Source organism: Odocoileus virginianus, chromosome 22, assembly GCF_023699985.2.
Source record: "Odocoileus virginianus isolate 20LAN1187 ecotype Illinois chromosome 22, Ovbor_1.2, whole genome shotgun sequence".
Lineage (NCBI taxonomy): Eukaryota > Metazoa > Chordata > Mammalia > Artiodactyla > Cervidae > Odocoileus > Odocoileus virginianus.
The window spans coordinates 28,909,176-28,924,263 of NC_069695.1; the positions used below are offsets into that span (position 1 = coordinate 28,909,176).

The 15,088-nt window shown below is 41.5% G+C and overlaps 1 protein-coding gene across 1 annotated transcript in view; it reads right to left on the reverse strand.

Moving 5' to 3' along the window:
- Positions 1–15,088, reverse strand: part of CDH2 (cadherin 2) — a 248,326-nt gene that overhangs the window by 18,057 nt on the left and 215,181 nt on the right. The gene's annotated exons all lie outside the window — the stretch shown is intronic.

Below are 15,088 nucleotides of genomic sequence, written 5' to 3' on the forward strand. Positions count from 1 at the left end.
CTTGTCCACCCTCATTTCTTATGTAGCTCCCACCATACCAAAGTGATGAACAGAAATCCATTATGTTTGGTTGACAGTGCAGAAAAAGTTTTCTAATAAGTTGTCAACCTATAGATGTTGGGATATTTTACCTGAAAACAGGAAGATCTGGCATAAAGCCAGGCTTCACTTCTGACACAGCTATTTGTTACAGCTGAGAGCATCTAGCTTCTTTGGACAAGGACAGCCTATCTATCTGGTCTGTTTCACTTATTAGTGTATACATACAACAGCATGTTCATTTATAGATTCTTACTTTCGACAGCCCTTTCTTACTATCCAAAGAACCAGAGCAGATAGTTTCAAGATGTCTGTGGTCAATATGTCAGGCCCACAGAAAGTGCTTATTAAAAACGTGTTGAGAATTTCAGCAGATAAGAACCCTCCTGCCAATGCAGGGGGCCATGGGTTCGATCCCCGGTCCAGGAAGATCCCACATGCCGCGGAGCAACTAAGCCCGTGTGCCACAACTTCTGAGCCCACAAGTTACAAGTACTGAAGTCTGAGGGCCTAGAGCCTGTGCTCTGTAACAACAGACGCCACTGCAAGGAAGAACAGCCCCCGGTCTCTCCAGCTAGAGAAAGCCCATGTACAGCAACAAAGACTCAATGCAGCCAAAAATTAATAAATAAATAAATAAATAAAAGTTTTAGGAAGTGTGTTGAATGAAAGTCTCAGGGATGATATTCAAGCTGGATGTGCACAAGAGCAACCAATTCAAGAAAGGTGCTTTGGATCACATGACATGCCATGGCAGTAATTCATCAGGGGAAGGAAGAGAAAGACCCGGGTGGCCACTGCTGTGACTTATTGCTATGGTGAGTACCATCCCCCATGATGCAAACGTGTCACGCTCCTCAGATACACTAACATCAAAAAGAGAGGCACAAAATTACTGATTTACAGGACGCTAGAATCTAGTTTAGAACATGTGGCTTAACTTTTCTCTGTGATGGTTTGCCTTGTCGATTTCAAATACAGGATATAAAAATCTGATGGTGTTATGAAGTGGGCAGAAGTGTCCTCAGGACACAGGGATGGGATTTTTCTGTCCACATTCATCTGTGCTATATGGCAGAGTCCTGACCCGAGGATACAATTTTAAGCCTTTTGATAAGGGGTCAGTCTATGTGAACCTCTTAAATTATACATCTTCATAATCTCATGATGCTTTACTTACACACACAAATTACAACATGAAGGATAAAAATTATAAAGAGAATTGCGGAGACTGGAAACATTCTCAAGGTCACTGGGTTCATGGACTTACTTCTGAAGATTATAAAGACACAGTCCCAGAAGAAACCTTTGTTTGGTTCCTAAGACTCTCTAGAGAAAAAGTGGATCTGAAAATTTTCTTGATTGTCAACCTTTTTAAGTCAACTTTCCCTGAGAAATCCAATTTCCAAATGAAGGCCACAGAAAATCTTAAATAATGTTTGGAACATGTTATCTGTCAATGATCATAAGAAGTAGGGGCTTCCCTGGTAGCTCAGCTGGTAAAGAATCTGCCTGCAATGCAGGAGACACTGGTTTGATTCCTGGGTTGGGAAGATTCCCTGGAGAAGGAATAGGCTACCCACTCCAGTATTCATGGGCTTCCCTCGTGGCTCAGATGGTAAAGAATCTACCTGCAATATTAGAGACCTGGGTTGTATTCCTGGGTTGGGACGATCCCCTGGAGGAGGGCATGGCAACCCATCCCAGTATTCTGGCCTGGAGAATCCCCATGGACAGAGGAGCCTGGTGGGCTATAGTCCATGGGGTCGCAAAGAATTATAACTGGGCGACTAAGCACACACACCCATGAAAAGTAGGCATGGATTTAGGGTTTTTAAATATTAACATTACTAGTAACTGAAAGACTTTGTTTGGGTCTAAGATTTAAAATATCTTAAAAGGTGATACAATTCTGGGAGATTCAGTAAAAAGTTAGTCAGCAGCTTAAACTCTCATTCTGCCTTTTCTTATTAAATTCCCCTGACTTGAAATGACTTATAATTGGTTCAGAAAAAGATACCAGGAATCGACCTTAAGGCACTTGGTTATGTTTAAATAGAGTAAAGTGCTGCTTCAGGAAAAAGTGAAATTCTGGAGTCACAGGAAAAAATTTCAGAAAGTCCCATGACCAGCAGAAACTACAGACTTGTGCAATTACGGATTTTAAAGAGTGATGGAAATGCTCCTTTACCATTTCACAAGAATATTAAGGGAGCCTACGGGGTACCTGATGCCATTTTCAGCTCTGGGAGTGTGAAAGAAGGAAATCAGCCTTCATTGGGCCCATCATCGGTCAGGAGTTACCTTAGGTGCCTCCTCATGGGATACCTCAGACACTCTGAGCAAAAACCCTGTTGTTCTATCCCACTGATTCCCATAACTTGGAGAAGTTAATGATTTGCCCAAGGTCATGGACTCAGACAGTGTGGAAGAGGCAAACAGAGACCAACAGCGCAAGCAAAGTAACAAATACACACGCCGCATCTTCAGATACAGAGAACAGACTTGTGGAGGCCAAGAGGGCAGGGCGGATACACCACAAGGTCCTACTGTGTAGACAGGCAACTATATTCAATATCCTGCAATAAACCATCATGGAAAAGAATATGTAAGTGAGTCATTTACTATACAGGAGAAATTAAACACAACATTGTAAATCAACTAGACTGCAAAAGAATAAAAAGCTGTGCTTGTTGTCTGGGCCAGTGAGGAAATGAATAGAAGAGTCTGCTGAGCCGGGGGGGACAGGAGGCGCTTTAAGACCCAGAAGGGAAGTTCAAGGTAATCAGGCTATGAAGGCACGGGGACTTAGGACTCTGGTCTGTGCGCAGCTGGCTAACGCCTGACTGACTTTTAGTCAGAACTGAGTCTTCACTTGAGTCCAACAGTCTGGCACGTGAGGCACGGGGAGGGGGCTCAAAGTTCCTGCTCCTTTCTCGGCCTCCTTGGGTGAGAACCGGGGGTGGAACACAAGAGCCAGTTTTGCTATATCCCAGGCAAGGGGCAGTTCAAATGGAAAACAGTCCTTTCACAGTAGCAAGTAAATTTTTAAATTCCCAAATATATAAGGTAAACATTTTTTTTATATTAAACTTCTTATTTTGTACTGGAGTGTATAGCTGATTAACAACGTTGCGAGTGTTTTGAGCAGACAGCAAAGGGCCTCAGCTATACATAGATACAGATCCATTCTCCCCTCCCATCCAGGCTGCCACATAATGTTGAGCAGAGTTCACTGCGCTATGCAGTAGGTCCTTGTTGGTTTGCTATATTTAAAATGGATAACCGGCAAGGTAAACATTTTGAATGTTTCAGGACTGAAAGAGAGAAATAAAAATACTAACATGAAAGTAAATGGACAAAATTCTCAAGGGGAAAAAAAAAAGTTACCCGGAAAAGAGCTGACCACGCCACAGGCAAGAAACTCAGAAAGGACTGGGAGACAGAAAAGGAGAACATTATCACCTCACCCTACATAGCTCCAGGCATTAAAAATAATTGAATAAAATAGCAATAAGGTGTCAACACATTACCATACAGCTGCTGAGAGGTAAGTCAAATGCCCTTGCAACTTTATGTAAATTACATTACAACCTGATTTTCTTCCCCAGTGAGATATGGTTATGACGGTAACTATCTACACAGGTGAATTGCTGTGGAAAACTAAGTTGATTCTATGGATTATGAAAGCCCCCAAAACAACAAAAAAAATGCTAACATCTTTTCTGGTTTAACTGATAAACCTAACAGAAATAAAATAACATGGAGATTTAACATACAGATGAAGGCTCCCCATTCTCAGTTTTCATCCATGTTTGTCTCACTGCAGAACCAGTTTTCCACTCCCCACCATGGAGGGAGATGAGTCTCCATGAAACACATTCATTGCTTCTGCTTCCTTGGTTTACTATTCATGGTACTCTGGGGGTCCAGTGGTTAAGACTCTGCATTTCCAATGCAGGGGGTGCATTTTGGGGAAGAAAGATCCCACCCACTGAGGGGCACAGCCAAAAGTATATATGTATATATGCATATATGGTTATATTTAAAAAATAAATATAATAAAAACTTTATAGGTAAAACTGTTACAAAAATATGGAATGCGAAGCTGCGAAAGAGGTGCTGCTAAAAGAAACGAGGATATGGCTAGCAGAGCATTTCTAGCAGAGTAGAGGGCTTCCCTCATAGCTCAGTTGGTAAAGAATCCTCCTGCAATGCCGGAGACTCCAGTTTGATTCCTGCGTCGGGAAGATCCCCTGGAGAAGGGAAAGGCTACCTACTCCACTATTCTTGGGCTTCCCTTGTGGCTCAGCTGGTAAAGAAGCCACCTGCAATGTGGGAGACCTGGGTCTGATCCCTGGGTTGGGAAGATGCCCCGGAGAAGGGAAAGGCTACCCACTCCAGTATTCTGGCCTGGAGAATTCCATGGAATTCCATGGGGTCACAAAGAGTCAGACACAACTGAACAACTTTCATTTCCACTTTCAACAAGGGCTTCAGAAAGATGATGCTTCTTCAGAAGCTTGAGATTAATTTTTTTCTATGTTATAATTTCCCATTCTTTCCAAGTCATTCAGTTACCACTTAGCCCTATATACATGGACATATTTGCTTAACTCTTCCAAGCATTGTGTGTCTTGAGAGACAAAAAGTGTAACCTTCTAAATGCATCTTCAGTAATATTTTTACCCCAAGCCCCAACTTTACCAAAAACAAAAATGCCCTGATAAGGTCAAAGTCATTCTATCTTAGCAGGACCTATTATTCTAGCTTGGAGGAAATCTAAAAATAGGTAATGAAGTAATGGCAATATTTGGTTGGGAATATGGTGAGAGATCAACCAAGTCCTTCACTTGTTTATGTCACATTGGTTTGGAATTTCCCTTAAGATAAATGTAAACATAAACTCAATACAGAAAAGGGAGCTTCATGTGACTTTAAAAAATGGATTCTAAATCCAGAGAATCTAGATTCAAATCCTGGCTTTCTCCAATCTAACTGAGTGACTTAGGTGGATTACATACATTTCCTGTGCTAACTTACAGAGTAGTCAACCTTTGGACAAAAAAAGTGAATGAAAACTTTATTAACGGAAAAAGTCTATAGCAGAGATCAGCTTTTTCTGTAAGGACTTAACAGTAAATATCTGAGGCTTTGGGGGCCATAGCATGTCTGTCAAAATATTGGGTTGGCCAAAAAGTTTGTTCAGAACTTTTTATGGGAAAACCCAGAATGAACTTTTTTGCTAACCCAATCCTTCAACTCTGCTGTTGCTGTGTATTAGCAGCCACAGACAGTATGTAAACTATGGACTTGGTGCAAGGCTGTGTTCCAATACAATTTATAAAATAGTCAGTAGATTGGGCCAATTGATAGAACTCTGGCATATTTACCACGTAGTAGCTTAGGTTTTGGTTTCTGTTCCCTTTTTGTTTGCCTTTGTGCACTGGTAACACATATTTGGCATACAAATCTTTGCTACTTTATCATTAGGTAGCTTTCCATACCTCTTAAACTAAACATGATAAACATAATTAGTCAGGAAGAATGAATACTAAGAAGAATTACATAAAATATGCTGTTCATTTATGTGAAGTGATCAGGGTAGCAAATAAAAATTCACATGCAAATCAAGTCCATATTAAAAATACTGAGTGCCCAGTAGGGAATGGATATCGGCCAGTTCAGAACATACGTTGTCTGTAGCCTACCACTGTGAGGCACCTGGCCAGGGAGGTTTTTGAAAACAGCATGGAAAAGGGATGGCAGTGTGCTAACCCAAATTCCTGGTGAAACTTTCCTCTGGTGAAATCAGTGTCACTCTTTCAATAACTAATATATTCTGGTGTTTGCAGGTGGGTATAAATGGATGAATAACTTGGGAACACATTTAACAGAGTGTGCTTCAGCCAACAATGAAAATGCTGAAAGTGGTCTCCATAGGTATGTCCAGAGTCAGCCATCTGTTAGTTAGTTTGCTTATAAAGCAGAAAGATTTTGTAAAGCAGTTATTTCAAAGGATCAAATATAGCAGTTCTATTCTCTGCTTGAGTCAGAGGGTCGGGCTTGGCTGCCCACACTGGGGGTAGCTCCTGAGATCGGAGGGTAATCTTTAGAGACCACCTTGGCTCAAGCAGAGATCTCTGGTCTCAGGGTGGTGGCTGGTCTGGTCTCCAGGTGCTTTCTTTTACCTGTGCCTCATTCTTCCGTCTAGGCATCCAGCCTGGATTTTAGATTTTAGTACCTGTTGCCCAGACTCTGCCTCAGATCGCTTAGTAACTTGGCTCTTCATATTGCTTCTCCAGATTCTACGTTTGTCAATGTCAAAATGTACACCATTTTGCAAGCCATGCTTAACAAATTAATTAGGTCTTACTCTTTGCCTGTTCTAAGGCAAGATTAGCAGTGGTTATCTAACAAGCTGAGGCTAAGTGTTCAGCCTCATTGGTTTTACCCAGTAATATCTGCCTGCCATAGACCAACAAGAAAATGTCTTTCACCTGACCTCTATGCCAGCCCACACAAGAGCTGGGTCTCTCCAATCACATGGACCTGGGTTTGAAAACTGGACTAATGCATAGGTTTGTTGGGAAGATTATAAAAGACACGCAAACTGAGAGCAGAGCCCAGTGCCTGACACAGATCATGTAATAAACAAGTAAGTGATGAATCACAAGTATTTATGAACATGATCATCATTTCCTGAAGCCATCAGAGATTTCAAAAAAAAATGAGAGTAAGTTATCAGCCTGCAATGGTTCAATGAACCCTGTAGAAAGACTTGCAAACTAAGAGATTCTAGAAGAGGGTCCAATGCACAAACATTCTATATATGAGTGCCTGCCAGGTGCCAACTGTCCTAGATAGCGGAATAAAAAATGAATGTGACAGTTTCCTGCTCTCATGGGGTTTAAGGTCAGAACCGAGGCTTCATGTAAGATCTCAAAATAGAGGCAGACAGAGCATGCTGCTAGAGTGCAGAGCAGACCCACTTGATACAACCTGGGACCCCCCAAGAGAAGGTGTCCTGAGATGGAATCTTGGTGGCTGGCTAGGCTGGGAAAGACCTTGAACTGAGCCACGAAAGTGGGAAATAGCATGACACAGGTTAGATGTACAGGAAGTTCAACTCTAGTGTGGTTTAAAAGGCAAGGTGGAGGATCAATGAGAAGAGAAACTAAGTCATCATCCCAAAGAGTCCCTCTTCCTCAAAGCCAAACCCGAAGGCACAGGAACTGTGGGTTCTTTCTTCATCTCAGGAGCTTCAGCTCTGTTGAAAGTGCTTTCGGTGTCATGGAGATGCTGGGGATCTGATCTACTGAAGCACTGAGCCTAATTCCTAAAAATCATGCAAAACACCAATTTCACTGGGAAAAAAATTCAACTGACACTCATATGGCAATCACATCTTCCTTTTTTTAAAGACCTTTTTTCCCTTCTTTTTTGGATATGGACCATCTTAAAAGCCTTTATTGAATTTGTTACAATATTGTTTCTGTTTTAAGTTTCGGTTTTTTGGCCGCAAGACATGTAGGATCTTAGCTCCCCCACCAGGGATTGAACCTGCACCCACCCCCTACATTGGAAGGCAAAGTCTTAACTGCTGGGCCACCAGGGAAGTCCCAGCAGTCACAACTGAGTCTCTTGGGTTTCGGAATCCTGGGCCACTAAAAAGAGCTCCTGTCATGATGCCCTTTTATCCCGAAATGATACATGATTCCTCACATGTGCACGTCTGGGTCTCAATCAAGGAGACTTTAGTATCCCCATGGTACATGGACAACAGGTAGGGGAGAGCTGCTCTCCCTGGATTTGGGTGAGCCTGACACCTCCGTCCCAGTTTCCTTAGCTGCTGGACCTCCTGTACCTCCTCTGTGTTCAGAGACCCCCTTCTTCCTGACATATCTGGATGAGTCAGATGGATCCTATGGATCTAGAACCTGCTGTGTAGTTACTGTGAGAAACACTACTCTTACAGAACCTCAGAAGAGATTCTCTAACCTCAGGAATCCAATCAGGGTGGGCAGAGCTTTCCAGTTGGTCATCAAACCCATTGATTCTTTTTAAAAATACTTAAGTTATTCATGGTCGTCCCAGGTGGCTCAGTGGGTAAAGAACCCACCTGCAACGCAAGAGATGTAGGTTTGATCCCTGGGTTGGAAAGATCCCCCGGAGGAGGGCATGGCAACCGACTCCAGTATTCTTGCCTGGGAAAACCCATGGACAGAGGAGCTTGGTGGGCTACACTCCATGGGGTCACAAGAGTCAGACATGATTGTGAATATTATATTACATATTCAGAATATGTTTAATACAAGAACAACTATAGTTTGTTTAATATAAGAACAACTATGTTCTTTAATATAAGAACACCAAGCTTTAAGTCCAAGCTTTAAAGAGCAGGAAGTTACCACTTACCATTTCCCATCCTGGGGCTAAAAGGGGACGGTTCCAGAAGCAGCGTGAGTTATCAGTTGGTTATACTGCACATTCACCCTGATTTTATAAGTGATGCTGATAGGGAAGGAACTAGATACGAAGATCATTAAAAAGGATACAGTATCTGCAACCAGGCCTACTGGCCAAAAGGGCACTAAAGGACATTTACTAATGAGGATAATTAAGCATGACTTGATAACCACCCAAAGTCCCGCTGGTCCCAGCAGTGAAGCAGATAAAGCAGGGACCTCACCCTCTGAAAAGAGACTGGGCATTATACTGAGTCTGTCCAACTGCCAACAGCACTGCGAGGAAATAATGGTCATGTTCAGAGCCCATCCAATGCCAGTCTCAAAGATGGGCCCGACCTCGTCTCCTGACTATGGAAACCAGAGGGGAATATCCATACACACTAAAAGTCCACCAATCATAAGACAAGGAAACAAAAATATAGAGGGTTTTGTTTGTTTGTTTGTCTGTTTGTTTCATTTCTCTTCTCTTGGGCTCTATATTTTCAGTATTTTTGTTACAGAAACTAGCAACCTGTGTTTGGGCACAGAAATTAAACAGAGATGGTAATCAACAGCAGGGAAGATAAAGGCTCCCTTGTGAAGGACTGTTTTGCTTTCTTTCTAAGCAGTTAGCTTCTTAAGGATACTTCCTCTTGGCAGCAAGAATAAGGATCTTGGCTAAGCCAGCTTAGAGCTAGGCATCCCAGCCTCCTGGAGACAGCTGCTGCAGACCTGACTTCCTCCATAGCCTCAAGCCTCCACCAACCACCTCCACTGACCTCTGAGATCTTCCCATCTTTGGATGCTGATGATTTTGCAAGACTGTCTGGCTGAGACGTCCAGGAGACCACAGCCTGATCATGACAAGCTGTCTGCTTCCTATAGCACAGTCTCCAGTCACATCACAAGGAAACACCCATGCTCCATAAAATACCAGTTATATGTAGTAAAAATCGACCAAAACATTGTCTAGAATGTAACATGGCACCATTTCCATTTCCAAGGTTCACTCTTGTAAAGAAATAATGTCTTAAAAAAAAAAAAGCTAACAAAAAAGTTTGAGCCAAAGTCTGTTGCCAAGAAGGCTTAATGCATGCTTCAAAGAAATAGAATTTCTAACAGGAAGCCACTTGTGAATTATGGACAATCGTATACAATATATTTCACAAAACTGAATTTCTCAGGAACTGACAACGATTTTCAGATTTAAAAGCAATGACGTCTTATTTAGAACATGGAGAAGCATTTGGCATAAATTCACTTAGAAAGTAAGAGTACTAAATAAAGGGTGTTTTTTCCTTAAGGAAAAGAAGTAAATGATAAAATCCACCCAAAACTTTAAAAGACAAATCTTGATGAATTCAGTTGGAGAAATCATCCTAACAGATAGAAAGATATTAGAAAGCTATAATAATGAAAATAGCATGGTACTGGCCCAAGAGTAGACAAATAGGACAAATAAACTAAGAATACACAAAAAGATCTGGAATCTGCCACATAGACCCACATGTATAAAACTGTCTGCTTTATGACAAATGAACCCCTCCCATGCAGTGGAGATGGGTTATCTGTTTAATAAACAGTGCTGGACAGCCCTCTAAGAAGATAAGACACCCCTGACCCATAACTTAAACCACATGAATAATCCACTACAAACGGATCGCAGATTTAACATGATAGGTTAAACAATAATTCAAGAAGATTTTATTTTATTTTTTTAGAGTGGTTTTCATTAACTCAGGGAGATAAAGTTTCTTAAATGGTATATATGCACTAACTATAATTGGAAAAATGGACAGATTAGACTTCATTAAAATTAAAAACTTCATTTCATCATAAGGTACCAGTCAGAGAATAAAAAAGCTACAGCAGATATTTATAACACATTTATCTTACAAAGAACTGATATCCATAATATATAAGGACCTCCTACAAATCAATAAGACAATCCAATAGAAAAGTCAATAAATAAGCTGAACAGACACTTCACAAAGATATAAAAATGGCAAATAAGTTGGTAGGAACATCCCAATTAAATCACAATGAGGCACACACCATCAGAGTGGCTAAAATTTTGAAAGACTGAGAGAAACCCAGGTGCTAGTGAGGATGCTGGGCAATTGGAATTCTCATGCACCACTGTGGCTGGGGGAGGTGTAAACTGGTATAATTACTTTAGAAAACTGGCAAGACTGTACTGAGCCTGCACATATATGCAAATTCCAGGAACTAGAAATTCAACCCTAAGTACACACCAACAGAAATGCACCAAAACATATGCCTAAGAACACTCACAGCAGTTTTATTCATAACTCAAAACCAAATCCACTTAAATGTCCAATTTTAGTAGAAATGATAAATATGGCTAATTATCACAACAGAATAGTATTTGGCAATGACAAAAAAATGAATTACCTCCAAATGTAGCATGGATGTGAGTCATACAGATAAAACTGAGTGAAAGAATTCAGACAAGAGAGTACCTATTGTATATGACATTCATTTTTACAATAAAATCCAAAACCACGAAATGCTGATCTATGTAACAGAAATAAAAACTACTGGTTACTTTTGACTGAGGGCATATTGCCTGGAAGTGGGGTACACAAAAAGTTTCTGGGGTGAGGGAAACATGCTCCTTTTTAAAGATTTTTTTTTGATGTGCACCATTTTTCAAGTCTTTACTGAATTTGTTACTATATTGTTTCTGCTTTATGTTTTGGTTGTTTGGCCATTAGGAATGTGGGATTTTATCTTCCTACACCAAGGATTGAACCCACACCCCCTGCATTGGAAGGCGAAGTCTTAACCACTCAACCACCAAGGAAGTCCTAGACACATGTTTTGTTGACATGAGTGATGGTTCTACTCTTAAACCTGGAGGAAGCCTTCTGCTTCTGGTTGGGATGAAAAAAAAATGAGATTATCATTCATCCTCTAATGCTAAGAATGAGTCCAGTATGTTACCAAATCACAGATTTCTGAGACTATAAGATAGCTGAAAGCATGAGATCTAACCGAATGAAAATAAAGAAACTGATATGCCCTTTCTAGAAGAAAGAAGACCCATAGCTGCTCTTATCCCTGGAGGAGGAGTGAGAAGAAGTGTCATTAAATGATGGAAGGACAAATCACCTTGACTTTGAAGGAAGCTTTAGTGGCCATGAGTGCACAGGCTTGATGGAGTCACATCCTTGGGGAAACTTTACCCACCACCAATCCTTCCCACAGGCCTTTATCCCCCAGGCATGAGCGAGTCCACCAAAGGATGGGTGTAGGGCCATAGATCTGTCATGCTAAAGAGGGATTTGATAATTTCCAAACAGCAGGAAAGTGAAAGTGAAAGTTGCTCAGCCATGTCCTACTCTTTGTGAGCCCATGGACTACACAGTCTTTGGAATTCTCCAGGCCAGAATACTGGAGTGGGTAGCCTTTCCCTTCTCCAGGGGATCTTCCCAAACCCAGGGATCAAACCCAGGTATCCCACACTGCAGGTGGATTCTTCACCAGCTGAGCCACGAGGGAAGCCCAGGAAATCAACCCTGAATATTCATTGGAAGGACTGAAGCTCCAATACTATGGCTACCTGATGCCAAGAGCTGATTCACTGGAAAAGACCCTGATGCTGGGAAAGGTTGAGGGCAGGAGGTAGAGAGGAAGACAGAGGATGAGATGGTTGGATGGCATCATGACTCAAAGAAGATGAGTTTGAGCAAACTCTGGGAAATAGTGAAGGACAGGGAAGTCTGGCATGCTGCAGTCCAAGAGGTGACAAAGCATTGGTCATGACTGAGTGACTAAACGACAACAACCAAGAGCAGATGGAGTGTGTGTCCATGGACAGGACACTCATGAGAAGGCGAGTGATGATTATGACCTAAGTGAAGGCAATGGCCTTGATGAGGGTGAAAGTGAATGGATTTCATGGATCATTTTAGAGGCAGAGGAGACAGAGCCTTTGGTATAGACTTCCAATGCTGCATATTTTATTCCACTATTATGAGGTAAAAATTAGGGTGAATTAAAAATCCATTACCAATTGTGTCACAATCTTCTATAATGAGAAATGCAAATGGGAAACGTAACAGGATCAGAAATGGGCAGAAGATCTCAATCTGGACTAAAATGCCATCAAGGAACCAAGAGGCCGCAACAACAACAAATGTGACAAGATTTCCAGGACTATTTCAAAAAAGAAATGATTTTTAAAAAGTTTAAAAAAAGAACCTCCCTGGTGGTCCGGTGGTTAAGAATCCACCTGCCAATTCAGGGGACATGGGTTCTATTCCTGTTCCAGGAACTAAGATCCTTGGGGCAACTAGCCTTTGAGCTGTAACTACTGAAGCCCATGCGCCCTAGAATCATTGCTTCAGAAGAGATGTCACTGCAATGAGGAGGCCTTGCACGAAAACTAGAGAGTAGCCTCTGCTCGCTGCAACTAGAGAAAGCCCATGCAACAGCAACAAACAGTCAGCACAGCCAAAGATAAATAAATAATCATAAAAAAAGAACATGAGCCACGGAGGTCAACACAGAGAGAGTTCCAGAAAAGTCTTTGGTCTATTAAGAAAGTGTGTAGGAAGCAACACATTCATGTCCAAGAGTTGGTCTGGGGGCAAAGAAAATTTTCAGGGTCATGTAAGGAAGCGGTTGAAGATCTGTGATAAGAGTTTTAATAAACCTGGCAATAGGTAAGTTTTACCTTGCTATCAAGCATCAATCTAAGCAGATAAAGTGAGGAAAGGCCATGTCCCAGGGCACATGGGATCTCAGTTCCTGAGCAGGGATCAAACCCATGTCCTCTGCATTGGAATCTCGGAGTCTTAACCACTGGGCTGCCAAGGAAGTCCCAGTAATGGAAGTAAGTCTTTCCTAGAATAACTACAACAATAAAACTTCATTAAACAATTTCTTAAAGTAATTGGTGGGGAGGAAGTGGGGAGAAAAAGCCAACTCAGGTGACATCAAGTACCCTGGTCCAGACGTTCAGATGCTGAGAAATATCTTGGTTCTTGATTCTATGCAGCATCCAGTCATGACTAGTGTCCTACTACTTATTGCTATTTCTACTGAAACTCCATGGAGTTGGGTTTAGGTTTATGCCTAGAAAATTATGCATGGTGACATGAAAAATAAAATGCTGCAAGAAGATTTATGAGATAATGGGATCAGATAACGTTAGCTGTTCTTGAACATAGCTCAGGAAAGTGAAAGGACAGATTAATGAGGGATTAAGCCAAACATGAATTTTAATATCCAAAGACATTCATAAGCAAGAAACCCTGGGGCATATTTATAGAGCCACTTTAATTAGTCAGTATTCAAAACAGCTTTACACACGAGTCAAGTTTTCAACAGATTTAAAATATGCAGCTTTCCTAAATGAAGAGTTGAGGTATTGTAAACCAAGCACGGAATTGGATATCAGAAGATTGCGGGCTTGACTTCTGACTCTGCCAGTTACAGACTTGGAGAGTAAATCGCAAAACCTGTTCAAATGGAAAATGGAAAACTCTGATGGGCCCACCACCAAGATGAAACACAATGGGCATGAACGTGCTTTGTAAAACAGAGAGTGAGATATTATTTCCTCAAAGGAGTAAAGAAGAGAAAGAGAACTCATGTTCATGAAATTTGCTCTTTTTCATGTTAACAGTCCTACCACTAATATCTAGACAGAGTACCTTGAATTTACTGATAATGATTTAAGATTCAAGGATTCTGGGTTCTTCGCTCAACTGCTACCTCAACACTTGTATTAGCAAATGGACATGAGAACTATCAAATGTACCTAAGAAATACCTGTCACAGTGATCGCTCATGGTTTATACTCATATCTCTTAGATAATTTCAAAAGGAGCTAGATCAGAGCAGTGAGTTTAGACACTAATATCATATAGACCTGGATTCAAATCCTACCTCTATCACTTCCTAGTTTTGTGAGTTTACAGAATCCCACCAGGGCTTCCCAGGTAGGGCTAGTTGTAAAGAACTTACCTGTTAACACAGAAGACATAAGAGACTTGGGTTCAATTCCTAGGTCAGGAAGATCCCCTAGAGGAGGGCATGGCAATTCACTCCAGTATTCTTGCCTGGAGAATCCCATGGACAGAGGAGCCTACAGTTCATTGGGTCGCAAAGAGTCAAGACACAACTGAATGACTGAACACCATCCCTAGGCTCTGTTTTTTAACACAAAAGTGGAGATGGTCACAGTACAGTATGACAGGTTTCAAAGATTTAAGAGATAGCAGCATTTAATGTACTTAGCAGAATGCCTGGTGTGCATTAATAGTACAGATCTTTGGTATCTAAAATGTTGCTTCCCAGGAGATAAAATTTTTTACTTTCCACCTACTGGTCATTCCCTTGAACAGGGATGCAGTTCCTCACATACACACAGAAACTCACATTATTTTACAGCCAGTCATGAGCTCAACATTTACTGCGCTCAGTCACTTCCGTTGGGTCCAAGTCTTTGCGACCCCATGGACTGTAGCCCACCAGGCTCCTCTGTCCATGGGATTTTCCAGGCAAGAATACTAGAGTGGGTTGCCATGCCCTCCGTTAGGGATTTTTCTGACCCAGGGATTGAACCT